This window comes from Zalophus californianus, chromosome 3 (assembly GCF_009762305.2).
Source record: "Zalophus californianus isolate mZalCal1 chromosome 3, mZalCal1.pri.v2, whole genome shotgun sequence".
NCBI lineage: Eukaryota > Metazoa > Chordata > Mammalia > Carnivora > Otariidae > Zalophus > Zalophus californianus.
Window position 1 is genome coordinate 127,307,652 of NC_045597.1, and position 15,915 is coordinate 127,323,566.

Here is a 15,915-nt window from a genome sequence, read left to right on the forward strand (position 1 = left end):
TTTTGAAGCCATAATCCCCAATGTGACTGTATTTGGAGATATGGCCTTTAAGGAGGTAATTTAGGTTAAATGAGGTTATAAGGGTGGCCCTAATCAAACACTGTCCTTAGAAGAAGATAAAGGAAGAGACACCAGAGAGCTGCCCCTCCCCACTTATGCAAAAAGAAAAAGCCACATGAGGACACAGTGAGAACACATCTGAAAGTCAGAGGACAGATCTCACCAGAAATGAACACTGCTGGTGTTTTGATCTTGGACATCTAGTGTCCAGAACTGTGATAAAGTAGATTTCTGTGTTTCTAAGCCATTCTGTGGTAGTTTATATGGCAGCCTGATCATAATAATACAGATGTATTTAGAATCAGAGGGGGAAAAAAGAACAGGTAAAGAAAGGTTTCTAAAATAAGAAAACATTCTTAATATTAAGAGCTGTCCAGAAGCAACTAGGAACCTATGAAAAATAATTCAATAAACATTTATTAAGCCCTGAACCTAAAAGACTTTGCTGTTTTAATCAACAATTATTATCTATCTCCACATCCTCCACCACTACTTTTGCTTTATTTCTAGCATAACAAGTCTCCTACCAGGGAGATATAGAATTAGAAAAAATTAATATTATAAAAAATTTAAAATATTTGTGTGTTGGTTTCATCCTGTGGCTTTCCACCAGGGACTATACAACAGAGAGAAATTTAGTCTAAGGAATGTCAAGCTTAAAGAAGAAAGGGGAAAAATGAAGCCTGAGAATAAAGATGCTTTCTGTCTGTAACAGGCTTTCTAAGTTAGACTGAATCCCTTTATATTGTGTTTTTCGGGGTTTATAAGACCAATTTCTCTATCCTTGAGCTGAAGCTAATACTTTCAGAGAATCAGAAATTAAACAACTTTGCAGAAAATATAACTGTTGAGAGTGAGACCCTTGCCTACTCTAGGGATCTTTCATTAGGTATTTTCCACCAGACAGAATGAACAAACTTGGTTAAGAAGAAAATCTGATTAATGGTTATTATTTCCTGGACTCAAGGTAGTGTCCATTAAACCAGAGGTCAGACATGGAAAGAACACGGAGTTCAGTGAAGTCAAAATCTTGGCTGCAGTTATTAGCCCAACAAATAAGTACTAGAGGAGACTGTTAAGTTTTTGAGGGGACTCCATTGACACAAAGCCACTTAATGACCTATGAATGTTCAATCCTCAGGCCACCAACTTAACACCAACAGCAAGTGGACTGCTAAAGCAGTATGGACGTAGAAAGGGCCTCTCTCTGTTGTGATCATGAAGAACAATGGACAAGAAGCCTCTTCCTTGAGAGCAGAACCTTCTTCTAGATTGGCCAATATAGAAGCCTATTCCATTGGTCGGCAGGGAGTCTTTATTTCTGTTTAGCAGGAAATATATGCTGTGGAAAAAAGACCATCGCTTTTTCGAGTCTGCTCTTTTTTCAAGCAGGTGCCTTTCTTGTAGAAATTGTGTTTCTGTTCCATAATTTTGTATCAGGTATTGTGGAGGTGGCTCGCTTGATACCACAAAGTGCCTTACCCAACTAAGAACAATATGCTGGCCATACTTGCCTCAACTTGGGCCAGGGTTTGCCTCTTATTTTGCCTTGCTCTTGTTCTTGTCCATCAGAAAAAGAAACATCCTATTGTACACCATAAGCAAAGCTGTTACCTAAGAGAAAGGAATTGCCTTTTAATTTGTAGGCAGATCCTTTTTTAAAAATTGTGGTAGAATATATGTAGCATAAAAACTAACCATTTTAAAGTGGGTACAATCTTGTGACATTTGGTACAATCAAAATGCTGTGAAGCCATCATCACTATCAAGTCCCAAAACATTTTCATCACCCCAAAAGGAAACTTCATACATACCTATTAGTAGCTACTCCCCATTCCTTTCTCCTCCAGCCCATGGAAACCACTGATCTACTTTCTATCTCCATGATTTTGCCCATTTTGTACATTTCAGAATTTCTTTAGTCAGCTATTTTCCCAGGAAAAATTTAATAAAATAGTAAAAGTCAAGACAATTTTAGAGCTAGAATTCACTAATCCAAAATGATCAGATTCATTATATATTTCACACAAAAACTACACAGTATATGAAACTAAACAGATTCTGTATGGCATTTTTTCTCTTTTCCCACTCAATATCATTATTAAAGTATTTTTAGGAAATTATACTCAAATTACCACTTGATCTCACTTTTTCTTGTACAATCATCACAGAAATTGAAACAAATATATTTACCTATTGGTAGGGACCCTCACTGACCTTTGTCTAATTCTATCTGATGACCAGCCAATACTGAGCAATCAGAAAGCTCTTATTGACAGAAAACAAAACAAAGCAAAACAAAAACCTATCAGGCCCTGTTAAAAGTTTCTTTAGTTCAAAAGAAGGTGACTTTTTGAAAGATACAGAAGTTTATTCATAAAAAGGTATTTAAATAAACAGAAAAAGAAAACACATTAGAAACAAATGATTTATATTCTCAATAAGGTTCAAAAACGTTATGAGTTATAAACAAGGAGTATAAAAGTATAAAAATGAGACTATTTGACTTTATGAGGAATTTAAAGAGAATTTAAAGCATAAATACCACATTTAAAAAATAATGAAGACAGTGAATGCTGTAGAAAATCAAATGACTAAAGAAGTCAATCTCAAGAAATTCCCCCAAAACAAAGTGAAAGAAGGGAAATTTTTAAAAAAAAATATGGGGAAACTTAGGTCAGATTCTGAGAATCCATCTTACCAAAATGGATTTTAAACAGTATCAACAGAAATCAGAATAAGAAAACATTGTATCTAAAAAAATCTTAGTCAAAAATTGAGAGTGGAAACTCTTTGAAATAACCTTAATGAAAAGAGAATAATAAGTATTTTGGTGGGATTTTTGAAGATTAAACATAAATAATCTTATGAGCACATACAGTTGCTTCTGCTTGAAACTTCTGGTCCCCCTGCTTCCCTAGTGCCAAATTCCCAGCCTTTTCCATTGTTTGGTTCTCAATTTTAGTCATATCACTTTAGAGGCCCTTGTCTGACAACCAGAAACCAAGGTTCCTTCCTAGTGTTTTCTATCATAGCACAGGTTTATTATAATTAGAATATTTTTCTTAGTTTTATTGATATATTTATTTATTTATTTTTATTTTTTTTATTATGTTATGTTAATCACCATACATTACATCATTAGTTTTTGATGTAGTGTTCCATGATTCATTGTTTGTGCATAACACCCAGTGCTCCACGCAGAACGTGCCCTCTTTCATACCCATCACCAGGTTAACCCATCCCCCCATCCCCCTCCCTCTAGAACCCTCAGTTTGTTTCTCAGAGTCCATAGTCTGTCATGGTTCATCTCCCCCCTTTTTTTATTTTATATATTCACCTCTTACTGTATCTTTTCTTACAAAACTCCATACATTAGGATCATGTCTATTTTAGTTTATTATTTTTAGCCTATGGCTTAGCACTATGCAAAATTAACTATTTGTAACACCAAATATTTATTAAATCAAGAGAGAAGAAGGAGAACAGCATTATATTTTTGGATTAAAGAAACAAAGAATGGGAAAACAGTAGTGAGGAAAAAATTATGCTTTTTTTCTTCCATAAGGAAGAGGAAACTTCCACATATCAGCGAGATTATAGGATAATTGTGTTTCTCTGATTGGCTTATTTAGCTTAGCATGACACCCTCTAGTTCCATCCACGTCGTTGCAAATGGCAAGATTTCTTTTTCTTTTTTTTTTTGTTGGATGAGTAATATTCCACTGTATGTGGAATTTAAGAAACAAAACAGAGGATCATAGGGGAATAGAGGAAAAATATAAAACAAGATGAAATCAGAGAGGGAGACAAACCATAAGACTCTTAAGCGTAGGAAATAAAATGAGGGTTGCTGGAGGGGTGGGCGTGGGGGGATGAGGTAACTGGGTGATGGGACATTAAGGAGAGCACATGATGTAATGAACACTAGGTATTACATAAGACTGATAAATCACTGACCTCTACCTCTGAAACCAATAATACATTACATGTTAATGGAAATTAAATAAGTTTTTTAAAAAAGGAAGAAGAAACTATTACAATTTGCTATTGATCTTTATGATGTAATGACAATAAGAGTAATAATAATGGTGCAATGGACTGACTGTCCCCTAAAATTCATATGTTGAACTCCTATCCCCTACCATGATGGAATTAGGAGGTAGGGCCTTTGGGAGGTAATTAGTTCATGAGGGTAGAGCTCTCATGAATGAAATTAGTGTCCTTAGAAGAAGAGACATGAGACTTACCCTCTCTCTGCTCTCCACCATGGGAAAGAACACAAGGAGAAGAAAGCAGTGTATAAAACAGTAAGACACCCTCACCAGACACCAAGCCTACCAGCACCTGGATCTTGGATTTCCAGTTATCAGAACTGTAAGAAATAAATGTCTGTTGTTTAAGGCACCCAGTCTGTGATCTTTGGTATAAGCAGCCCAAATGGACTAAGAAAATTGTTTTCAACTGTATAGTACTTAAGATGTGTTAAGGACTGTAATTATATACACTCATTTAATTCTCAAAAAAAATATAAGGACTCTTGCTTTGTAGATAAAGAAACTGTCACAGAGAAGTTAAACAACTTGCCTGAGTCACACATTTGGGAGGTATCAAAGCAAGGCTTTGATTTTAATCTCCACATTTCACAGCATAATGTTGGCTTATGAATTTCACAGAAAAACTTTGAGAAAATCATTCGTATAACTAAAAAGCATATGGCTAACTTTGAAACAATTCTGGAAGTTAATAAGCAAATAAAACCACTTATTTAGAAAAAGGAACAGGTAGGAACTACAAAATAAGTGAAATACATGCCAAAATTAAGTATTATAGCTTTAAAATGCAGATCTATTTGTTCAATTCATTCAGTCCACAAGTATTTGTGAGTACCTATTATATACTAGGCAATATTCTAGGTACTTTGTGTAGAGTGGTTAACAAAACAGGCAAAAATGTCTTCCCTCATTGAGTACGTGTTCTACTAAAAAAGCCAGATGATCAATAAGACAAATTAAGTAAATATTAAATATGCTAGACAATGGTACATACTAAAGAGAAAATGTGTCAGGAGTATTCAAAGAATAGCAAGGAGACCAGTGCAGCTATGCAGTGAGACAATCAGATCTGCCCATGAGATCAGCAAGTTACTGAGGAACCAGGGAATGTAAGGTCTGGTACATCAGGAGAAAGAATTCAGATTGCTTAAAAACAAGCAAGCAAACAGACTAACAAAATAAGATAATCAGTTCAAAAGAAAAATTAAAAGATAGAAAGGATGTACAATGGCTAAAAATGAAACAAAGAAAGCAAAAGAAGAGCTGGGCTTACCCTACTAGCAAAAGAGAACTCCCCAAGTAAAACAGATCAGTAAAAACAGGTCATTTTACATCTGTCACGGTATCAGCACTAATAAAGAGATAAACATTGAGATGTTGAAATTCAATGTGACTGACAGAAATACAACTGTAGTGAGAGATTTTAAAATACTTGTAATGATCAAAAACTTAGTAAGTAGAAAAAATGTGAATGATTTAAACAGTACAGTTAATAAAGATGATAGAATAATAGATATACTATCTTTCTATTATGAACCGATAGAAGAAAACACAACTGGTACCCTGAGCAAAGGACTTCGATGATAACTACAGCTAATCCTCACTGACTCTTAGTCGGCCCTCTGCATCATAACTAAGTATCTACATGAACTAACAACCTCTCTTGCTCCAAAAAAGTCATGATATAAATACCTCATTATGAATAAAGATTTTTAAACTGTGGGCTTTAACATGAAATAGTGAAGGAAGTAATTAACCGTTAACGGAGGGCTCAGTTGCAGAGCCAGGCACTTACTGAGGAATCCTGGGTGCTTGCAATTGCCCCTAGAGGAAAAAATTATAAACTAGAGAAGAAACTCGTTAAAATAGGGTTAAAAATAGCATAAACTAATATTTTTTAACCTCATCTGATATCCCTGTGGAACAGTAGCCTTTTGGAAGAAAACGGTGTTCTGAAGTTTCTGTGGCCAGTAGAGAAAAACTCCCCACACTGTTTCTCTTCATTGAGTATGTTAATTGGGAACACTGTCCCCATACCCTCTACTCCTGGCTTCCCTGAGGAAGAATTTCTTCTCAACATACTGTTCACCTCTCTTTGTCATTAGAAAGGTAAGGTAATTTATCTGATGGGTAAATCTGAGGTAATTAACCAGGCATGCTTGGCTCACCTCTGCCTTTCTTGCTCTTGGGAACAAGCTGTTTGCTGCAGAAACACACTATTCCACTATTGCTCCAGGGGGGTTACCTCTTTGGGGTGGTGATCTGGTCTAATTATCCAGGGTTGTCAGCAACCTACAGGGCAGCAATGATGGGGATATGAGTCTACCAAATGAACAAACCTAAATGCCATACCACAATCCGTTCACTATCAATAGCAAAGGCAATATTTTGACTTTTATGTTATCATTCTTTTTTTTTTACTTCTTAAATTATTCAGAATTGGGTAGAAAAAAATGCTGCTATTTATGGAGAACCTTTTGGAATTCCCAAAAAGAATACCTCTGGAATGTTCTTGGGAAGAACAGATACTTAGAGAATTATGGATGGAAACAGGGGCAAAGAAGGGAGCACAATATAATCCACTCCCCCACAACCACTTGGTCCATGATTCCAAAGTCACTTTAAAGGTAAGAAAGACCTAGAACAGTAGCCAAAAGTGTTTAATAACTTAGCTAAGGTAAATTATCTGTAAACACATGCCAACAAATAAGGCCACAATGTAGATTTCAAAATTGATAATACATTTACAGCTTTTTCTTAAAACTTGTTTAGCAAGAAGATTAACATTTAGTATACTTATACTTATTTTGTAAAGGAATGGAAAATTGTGGAATTCTTTGTCAATAAGAAAGTTCACAATAAAAGGGTATAACTTCTATGTATAACTTCACCTCAAACTTAAAACAAGTCCAACCTGAATGAAAGAGTAAAGTCTCAGTCTTAGATTGCTTATTTCCTTTCTTATTTATTTTAATATTGGCGCCTTCATACAGCTAGAAACAGAGAAGAATTTTACTTTTCAACAAAAGCAGATAATATATATTATGATAAGATGATATTTTAAGCTTGTCCTTTGCCTTTAATTCTCATAAATCTACTGATATGTGGACACTTCTTAAGAAATAAATGTTGGTGAAATATTTTTAAAATGATAATTTGTCTAATAAGGGTACAGGCTTGCTCCTGAGATAATGAGTTTCTCATCATTGTCAGAGTCCAAACAGAAGCTGAATGACTGATCATCTGGTAAAGATGATGAGAATTTCCAACTCAGTGTTCAACAAATTCTAATCTCCCTCTCTCCTATTTTTAAAATTTGAATTTATATGTATTTTATCATTTTTTTTCCTAATAGTTGTTTAGGAATACTAAGAAGCAATCATTTTTCACATCTGTCAAATGAACATTTTTTACAACTTCTTTTTTTCTTTTGATAATTTCCCACTATGGAAAACCCTTTCTTACAATACATGCTTGTCCATCTTTGACCTTACATTAAGAAATTTTACTTCTTTTAAGATTATTGAATATCCCCTACCTGGTTCTTGTAGTCTCTACTAGTAAGATGGTTATACCATCTGGGAATAATTTATTTTAAAGCATAACTACAGTCATGGGCCCATAGACTCATATTGTTAGAAAAGGAAATGAATTATGTATATCAATAGTGCTTTGGTCTACACCAATGTTAAAAAATGTACAGCAGAATGTAATGTATGGTGATTAACATAACAATAAAAAATTTAAAGAAAAAAATGTACAACAGAAGGGTTGCCACTCCTAGTCCCTTGACCATTAATCGATTATTCTGTCCCCTTGAGATAGAACAGGCCTTGACATCCTATGCAATATAGATCAGTAGAGAAGCAACGAGAAGGGAGTAGATTTGGCCTTTAATCAAGAGATGAAATCTAATTGTAATCTAGAGTATATACCATGTCAAAAATCTAGTAGTGTAATTATTATTATTATTTAAAAGATTTTATTTATTTACTTATCTGAGAGGGGGGTGGAGGGGAAAGGACAAGCAGACTCGATGCTGAGCGCTGAGCACAGGAGCCCAAGGCCACTGACCCCACTATCCAGATATCTCAACCTAAGTTGAAATCAAGAGTCTGCCACCCAACCGACTGAGCCACCTGGCACCCCTAGAGTAATTTTTTTAATTGAACCACTGTTGACATTACTTCTTTTTTTTTGAAGAATTAATTATTTTTATTTATTTTTTATTATTATGTTATGTTAATCACCATACATTACATCATTAGTTTTTGATGGTAGTGTTCCATGATTCATTGTTTGTGTATAACATCCAGTGCTCCACGCAGTACGTGGCCTCTTTAATACCCATCACCAGGCTAACCCATCCTCCCACCCCCCCTCCCCTCTAGAACCCTTAGTTGGTTTCTCAGAGTCCACAGTCTCTCATGGTTCGTCTCCCCCTCCGATATCCCCCTTCATTCTTCCTCTCCTGCTATCTTCTTCTTCTTCTTTTTTTTTTTTTTAACATATAATGTATTATTTGTTTCAGAGGTACAGGTCTGTGATTCAACAGTCTTACACAGTTCACAGCGCTCACCATAGCACATACCCTCCCCAATGTCTATCACCCAGCCACCCCATCCCTCCCACCCCACACCACTCCAGCAACCCTCAGTTTGTTTCCTGAGATTAAGAATTCCTGTCTTGACATTACTTCTAACATATAGCCTCTTAAATGTTTCAATAAGTTTAAAGGATTTGAGCAAAATGATGAATGTGTCTTTACCTCTTGAATTATGGCAAGTATATTACAAGAAATGGTACGTACCTGTGGGTGTTCAATAACTATGAATTGAGTAAACTTCACCTACCTAAATCTGAAGAAGCTGCAGATAATAAAATGCCATACTGCTATGGCATTTATATGAAAACTCTCATAAATATATTCAATAATAATATATTTATAAAAATATTCGATCACTATACAAATGCAATTAAAAATTGAGCAAATTATGGGACAGACAGGTAACAGGAATAGGTGATATAATCAAGACATGTTCAAACTTTGCTGTTGCTTAATTTTATTAATGGAATTGTTATTATATAAATAACACAACTGTTTTAGGTGTCTTAGGTTAAATATGTGTTAAACCATTCCAAATTATAAAACAGAACAGTCACTAATATACATAGCTGAAGCTAAGAGCTAGCGTAATGCTTAATGTTTATCTTTAAAAGAAGTGCTTAATTGTGTGAAAGTATTTTCCCAGAAAATTACTTTTTAATCTTCCGAGAGGCAGCCTTTCCATTGATTCTCAAGCACAATAAGAAAAGGAGGACTAAGAACAAAGGCCCAAGCTTAAATAATAGAAAAGGTAAGCCACAATGTGGGCATAACTGGAAAATCCAATATTTACGCTGAGATGATTATTATTTCATTCTTTGAAGATAACTGTATTTCAATTTACTTCTGTTTGCTAGAACAAATTTTATAGGGATAGCTATAAGAGGAATTAATTTTGATTCCTGAAATTAGATATGGAAGTAAAAGAAAATTGCCCTGAAACTGCAAGAGTGCAAATTTGGCTTTATGAAACTGAGCCTCTCCAGTCAGGCTGAACTAGCTGGTTACTCTACTCTGACAGTTAAAGCTATCTGCAAGTATTCTGTTGAATGTAAGGAGGATTTTGAAATAGAACTAAAAAATGACATCTTTTTTTTTAAGACCTTGTGAATATCCCTTAAATACATTCTTTTTACATACTTAGCAAAGGAAGCAGCACTCAAAGATCACTGCCTGGCATTTTATTATTGATAAAATAATTCTGTTAGTCATTAAGGAGAAAAATCTTACTTTTCAAGAATCTGATAAAAAATTTAAAAGTTCATTACTATTTCTTCTTTGAAGGCTTGGATATAATAACTGAAATTGTCCCATGGAGCCTCAGAATTAGCAAACCTAGTATGAGATTCAGTCTAAAAAATCAGATTTTAGAATGGGGTCCGAAGATTAAATTTTATATTTCTTTGATTTTTTTCTGTTTTACCAACTTATTTCATATTGAACTACTTGATATTCCTAACCTTTATTCAAATAAGAACAAAATCAGGTTGCTAAAACTCAAAGACCCACTGGAAGGCATTTTCATGTATCATCCTAAGAAACCAGTAAATTACTATCATTTACGTTTCATTCTATCTTCTTATCATTCTTTTATTGGTCATTTTCTTTTGCTTACAAATATAAATTAAAGAGTTTTGGTTTTAGTTTGGTAGAGTAACATTTATTGGTATAACTTAACCCTCTCCCAGAAAACAAATACAAACTCTAAATAAAATATTTTTAAAAATAACTATTTGAAGGCATGGGGGATCAAATGTATTCATAAAATTAAAGGGAATTATATCTTAAAAGTGATTCCTCATTTTACTAGAGCATGTTTCAGTCCACCTGGCATGAGGTGACGTTCGAACCCGAGCAGAAAACTGCTGTCTCAGTGGCTTAAAGTCTCAGAGGACAGAGTTTGGGGCTGCCAGAATTGCTGAATATTTAGTGTAAAAATCCTGAGGGAAAAAGAGACCACTGAAGGGGTATGCCCCAGATCTATGTATAACTATCCTCAAATTACTGGCTGTTCCCTAAGCTGTGCATGCACGGAGAAGACTCTAATAATAATGGTGACAAACATCAAGTGGAAGACTGATTTAAGTGGGTAAGTATCTCAGTATCTTCCTACAGAAGGAAGATACAATTTTGAGTATGGGTTCTTCTCAGTGAAATGCCACGAGGTCATGTCTCAAAACTATCAGTGATGTAGCAGGACTAAAATATTTATCTCGAACAGAGATAAAAGCAAAACAGCTTTTTGAATCAAGTATAAAACCAAGCTTATATAGTTCAAGTTTAACAGCCAACAGTCTGAAAAACAAAAATCAACATTCTTCAGAGGAAGATAATAGAATTCAGAATTTCTACTAAGTATTATCTACAATATATAGTGTACAATAAAAATTACTAGTTACATGAAAAAAAAATGTGGCCCATACTTAAGAGAAAGACCAGTCAGTAAGAGAGATTCCAAGATAACCCAGAAGTGGAATTTTCAGAAAAGAACTTTATAGCATCTATTAAAAGCATATTCAAGGATCAAAAGGAAACTACTGTCAAAATGAGAGAATATATGGGGGATCTCAGTAGAGATATAAGAAACATAAAAATAACCCCATGGGAATTTAGAATTTATAAGCACGGTATCTGAAATAAAAGATTCACTCAAAGAGATCAACAGATGACTGGAGACAGCCAAAGAAAGGATCAGTTATGTAGAAAATGTTCAATAGAAATGATCTAATGTGAAAAATAGACATAAAAATGACAAGAAAACAGAAGAGCCTCAATGATTTGTGACACAAAATCAAGGGATCTATTATGTGTAATGGGAGTTCCAAAAGAACTAGAGAGAGAAATGGGATAGAAAAAAACATTTCAGCATATTAGAGCTGAAAAATTTCAAAATTTGGTAAAGACAATAAACTACAAAGAGGTCAGCAAGTGCAAAATCAGATAACACAAACTAGGCCATAACTAGACATGTATAGTCAAACTGCTGAAAACCAAAAAAAACCAAAACAAAACAAAAAAAACAACGTATATTACAAAGAGAGACACACAACTCTAAAAATCATGGCTTACATTTCAGCAGATCTAATGGGGGCCAGAATATAATGAAATTTTAAAGTGATGACATTTTAAAACCAATAACAAGGACTTCTACTTCTGGGATGATGGAGTACATGCATTTTCCCTATTCCTCAAAGAACAACGAAAAATATATATTAGGGCAGACCTTAATCTAATCTGACTGGTACCATTATAAGAAGAGAAAATTTGGACACAAACACCAGACATATCCATGCACAGAGGAAAGACAATGTAAGGACATAATGACAAGACAGCCATCAGCAACCCAAGGAGAGAGGCCTCAGAAGAAATCAAATCTGCTAACACCTTGATCATAAACTTCTAGACTCCACAACTGTGTGAAAATAAATTTCTGTTGTTTAAGCCACCCAGTGTGTGGTACTTAGTTATGATAGCCCTAGAAAACTAAGATGATAGATAGATGATTGATAGATAGATGATAGATAGATAACAGACAGGTGTGTGTGTTAGATAGATAGATAACAGACAGGTGTGTGTGTGTGGTGTGTGTGTGTGGTGTGTGTGGTGTGTGTGTGTGGTGTGTGTGGTGTGTGTGTGTGGTGTGTGTGTGTGTGTGTGTGTGTGGTGTGTGTGTGTGTGTGTGTGTGTGTGGTGTGGTGTGGTGGGTGTGTGTGTGGTGTGTGGTGGGTGTGGTGTGGTGTGGTGTGTGTGTGTGTGTGTGGTGTGGTGTGTGGTGTTGTGTGTGGGTGTGGTGTGGGTGTGTGTGGTGTGTGTGTGTGTGTGTGTGTGGTGTGTGTGTGGGTGTGGTGTGTGTGTGTGTGTGGGTGTGGTGTGGTGTGTGGTGTGGTGGTGTGTGGTGTGTGTGTGGTGTGTGTGTGTGGTGTGTGTGGTGGTGTGTGTGGGGTGTGTGTGTGTGTGTGTGTGTGGTGTGTGTGTGGTTTGTGTGTGTGTGGTGTGTGTGTGTGTGTGTACGTGTAAAATTCTAAGAAGACTCTGAAAGGTGGCAAGAAGTTAGACCAGCAGGGACCTCAGGACCCAAGGGACAGCATGGTGCTGAGTTCTATGGGATTTCTTTTTTTGTATCCCAGACTTGGAGCTGAAGAAGATGAGGAGCCTACCAATGTCAGAAATGCAGTCAAAAACCCCCGAAAACAAAAAAAGATAAGCATCTTCTCTCTAGCCAAGGGACCAGGAATAGGCAATCTAGTAAGACAAACAACTTTTAGACAATAACCAATCTACTCCAATAAAAAGCAAAGAAAAACTATGGCCACACTCCATCTATACCAGCAAAGCCTGAGTGGGAAAGCCAGACTTCCCCTTATTCCACTTGTCATTACCCTGAGGTGGTGTCGGACAAGGTCAAGTAAGAGTTGGGATTTTCATCTCCACCAGCTGGTAATGAGTCCCCTGACCCCAGAGTTAATGAAGACCACACAACCTAGATCCCACACCCACCCAGCAGTAACAGAGCACTGCTCCTCACAGGTGTCATGGCAGCCCTAGAGGAGAGTCAGTACTCTTACCCAGCGCTAAGGGGGCCATTCCTACCACAACGTCAGTGGACTCCACATGGGGAGCTGAGAGTTGAATGTTCAGCAAAGAGCAACAAATGCCCCACTCCGTATGGGGAGAAGGCCAAGAGGGGAACCTGAATTTTGACTTCCATGTGGAAGTCCTGAGGCAACATCCTCTTCCCCTTCCCTGAGGCAGCAGTGGCAGAAAGTCAACCAAACCAGAATTTTAAATGAAATCTAAAGTCTCAGAACATAACATAAAAATGTGCAGATTTCAACTGAAAATCACTCCTCATATCAAGAACCAAGAAGATACCAGGCTGAATTAAAAAAAAAAAATCAACGGACACCCAGATCAAAACGACAGAAATGTTAGAATTATCTGACATAATGAAACCTGGACGGTGAGTGGGGGGGGGGGGGAAGCAATCCCAAAAGGTACATACAGTATGATTCCATTTATAGAACATTCTTGAAAAGACAAAGTTATAGGAATGGAGAACAGATCTATACCTGATAAGGGTCAAGAAGAGGGTAGGGGCCGGAGAGAAGTGGGTATGGCTATAAAATGTCAATATGAGGGATTCTCATAACGATGAATATAGTCCGAATCAGTTGAAGGCCTTAAGACAAAATCTGAGGTTTCCTGGAGTAGCAGGAATTCTGTCTTAAGATTGTAACGTAAAAATCCTGCCTGAATTTCCAGCTTTGTTGGCCTATACTACAGATTTTAGATTCAAGGCTACATCAGCTCCTACCTGAGCATCCAGATTTCCTACTAGTTAGCCCTCCCAACCACATAAGATTAAATCTTTTAATATATCCTATTGGTTCTGCTTCTTTGGTTTTTATTATATATATATACCTAATAAGATAATAATGGTCATATAGTGAGATCATAAAAAGTACTCAATAACCCAAAGAAGGCAGGGAATGAGAAAAAAGAACAAAGAACACATGACAAGGGGACCATGCCTCCTCGTCTCCTCAGTGCAGACTCATGTGGAGCCTGTGGGCATGAGGCAGGCATGGCGTAGGACTCCTAGGGTCTCCTCCTGACCCTGGCACCCACAGGAGACTAGTAGCCCTCAGGCCCAGCAGCTGCTCAGCCTGTGGCTTTGGGGGTCATGGATTTGGCACCCCACCCTCTACAACCCTACCTGCTCCTCATGTAGTTTGGACAAACCCAATGGAATCTGGTTGCTGTGTCTGCCACGTACCTGGAGCACAGAATCGGCCTGTGAGTCAGGATGTTTTCAGATTCATACATAGAATAGCTCTTTGACATTAGAGCAAGCTGAACTACTCATGACATGTGGGGCAGTGACCACAATAAAAAGCATAGCTCTGGGAGCAGCATCCCTACTTCATGTAATCACCGACTCACTAATATAAAGAATTACATGCGAGGCCTCAAGTAGCCTTGCAGTTGACTTTTAACTGGAGATTGTTACTTGGATGGTCTGCTATCAAGGGTTCAGTTAATCCAGCTGTTTACCTGATTCTTTATTTTCTAGAATTGTGACAATAATATATGATACTATCTATGTTCATGAGGACAAAAGAGATGGTCTGAAGTCCACAGCACTGTGGCTCCGTAGAAACACCAAGCAGTGGCTCAGTGGCTTCAGTGTCACGATCCTGGAGGCACTGTACCCAGTAGGGTTCTAGTCAGAACCAGACCACTTGCTACTACAAGGCTCTGGCCACAGGAGACCATTAGGCTCATCAGGTTTATACTCTAGACATCCACAGACCTGAGGATGGTGGAGATTAAATTTCCTCCAACCAAATAATAGGACTAACAGTTTTTTAGGGATTGTGCTTGGGAATTTGTGGAAAGAAAAGACAGACAAAACAAAAAAAATATAAATAGTAGAATATGAAATGGGCAAATGAAGTTTATCTAGGAATTATCAAAACAAATGTTTAGGTAAGTTTCTCAGGTCTTGTTGCCACATATTTAGATTTGATTAAACAATCTGTTTCAATATATTAAAAAGTTAAGAATCATAAGATAAAGATTTACAGCATTTTGCCTGGATACTAGTCTAACCATTTGCTAGCAAAATTCTTACCCTATCACAGAAACCAGGGACTCCGGAATTTGAGATGACCTTGAGAATCTAAGTTGATGTATTCTTCTGCTCATTGTAATTCTCCTCTGAAATAATGGGGATTATACATGTTTTGACACTTTAGAAAAAAATCTCAAGCATTTTAGAATACACATCTAAAAGATTATCTCTGTATAAAAATGGACTTTCTTTTTAGGAAAAAATAAAAGCTGCTATGGAAAATTAGGGCTTATTGTTTTTAATCGTAACCTTTACTCTGTCAAAAACTGTCATTCAGAAAACGATTCTGTATATACATATATACACACACATATACTCTTTATATGCACATATATATGAATTTAAATAAGCAAAAAATTATCTTGCTTACTATAAGAAAAAGAAACACACGATAAAATGGAAAACAAAGAGCAATATTGTAAACTTAAATGCATGTATATTGATAATTACTTCAAATGCATAAGGCCTAAGTGCTCCAATAATAAAACGGAGCAGAGTAAGAGTCACTTTATGTTGTCTATAAAAATCTACTTTAAATATAAATACAAAGATAGGTTAAA

General features: G+C 36.3%; 1 pseudogene; it reads left to right on the forward strand.

Annotated features, from left to right (window-relative positions):
- Positions 1-14,585: 14,585 nt before the first annotated feature.
- On the forward strand, positions 14,586-15,149 carry LOC113920365 (annotated as a pseudogene).
- Positions 15,150-15,915: the final 766 nt, after the last annotated feature.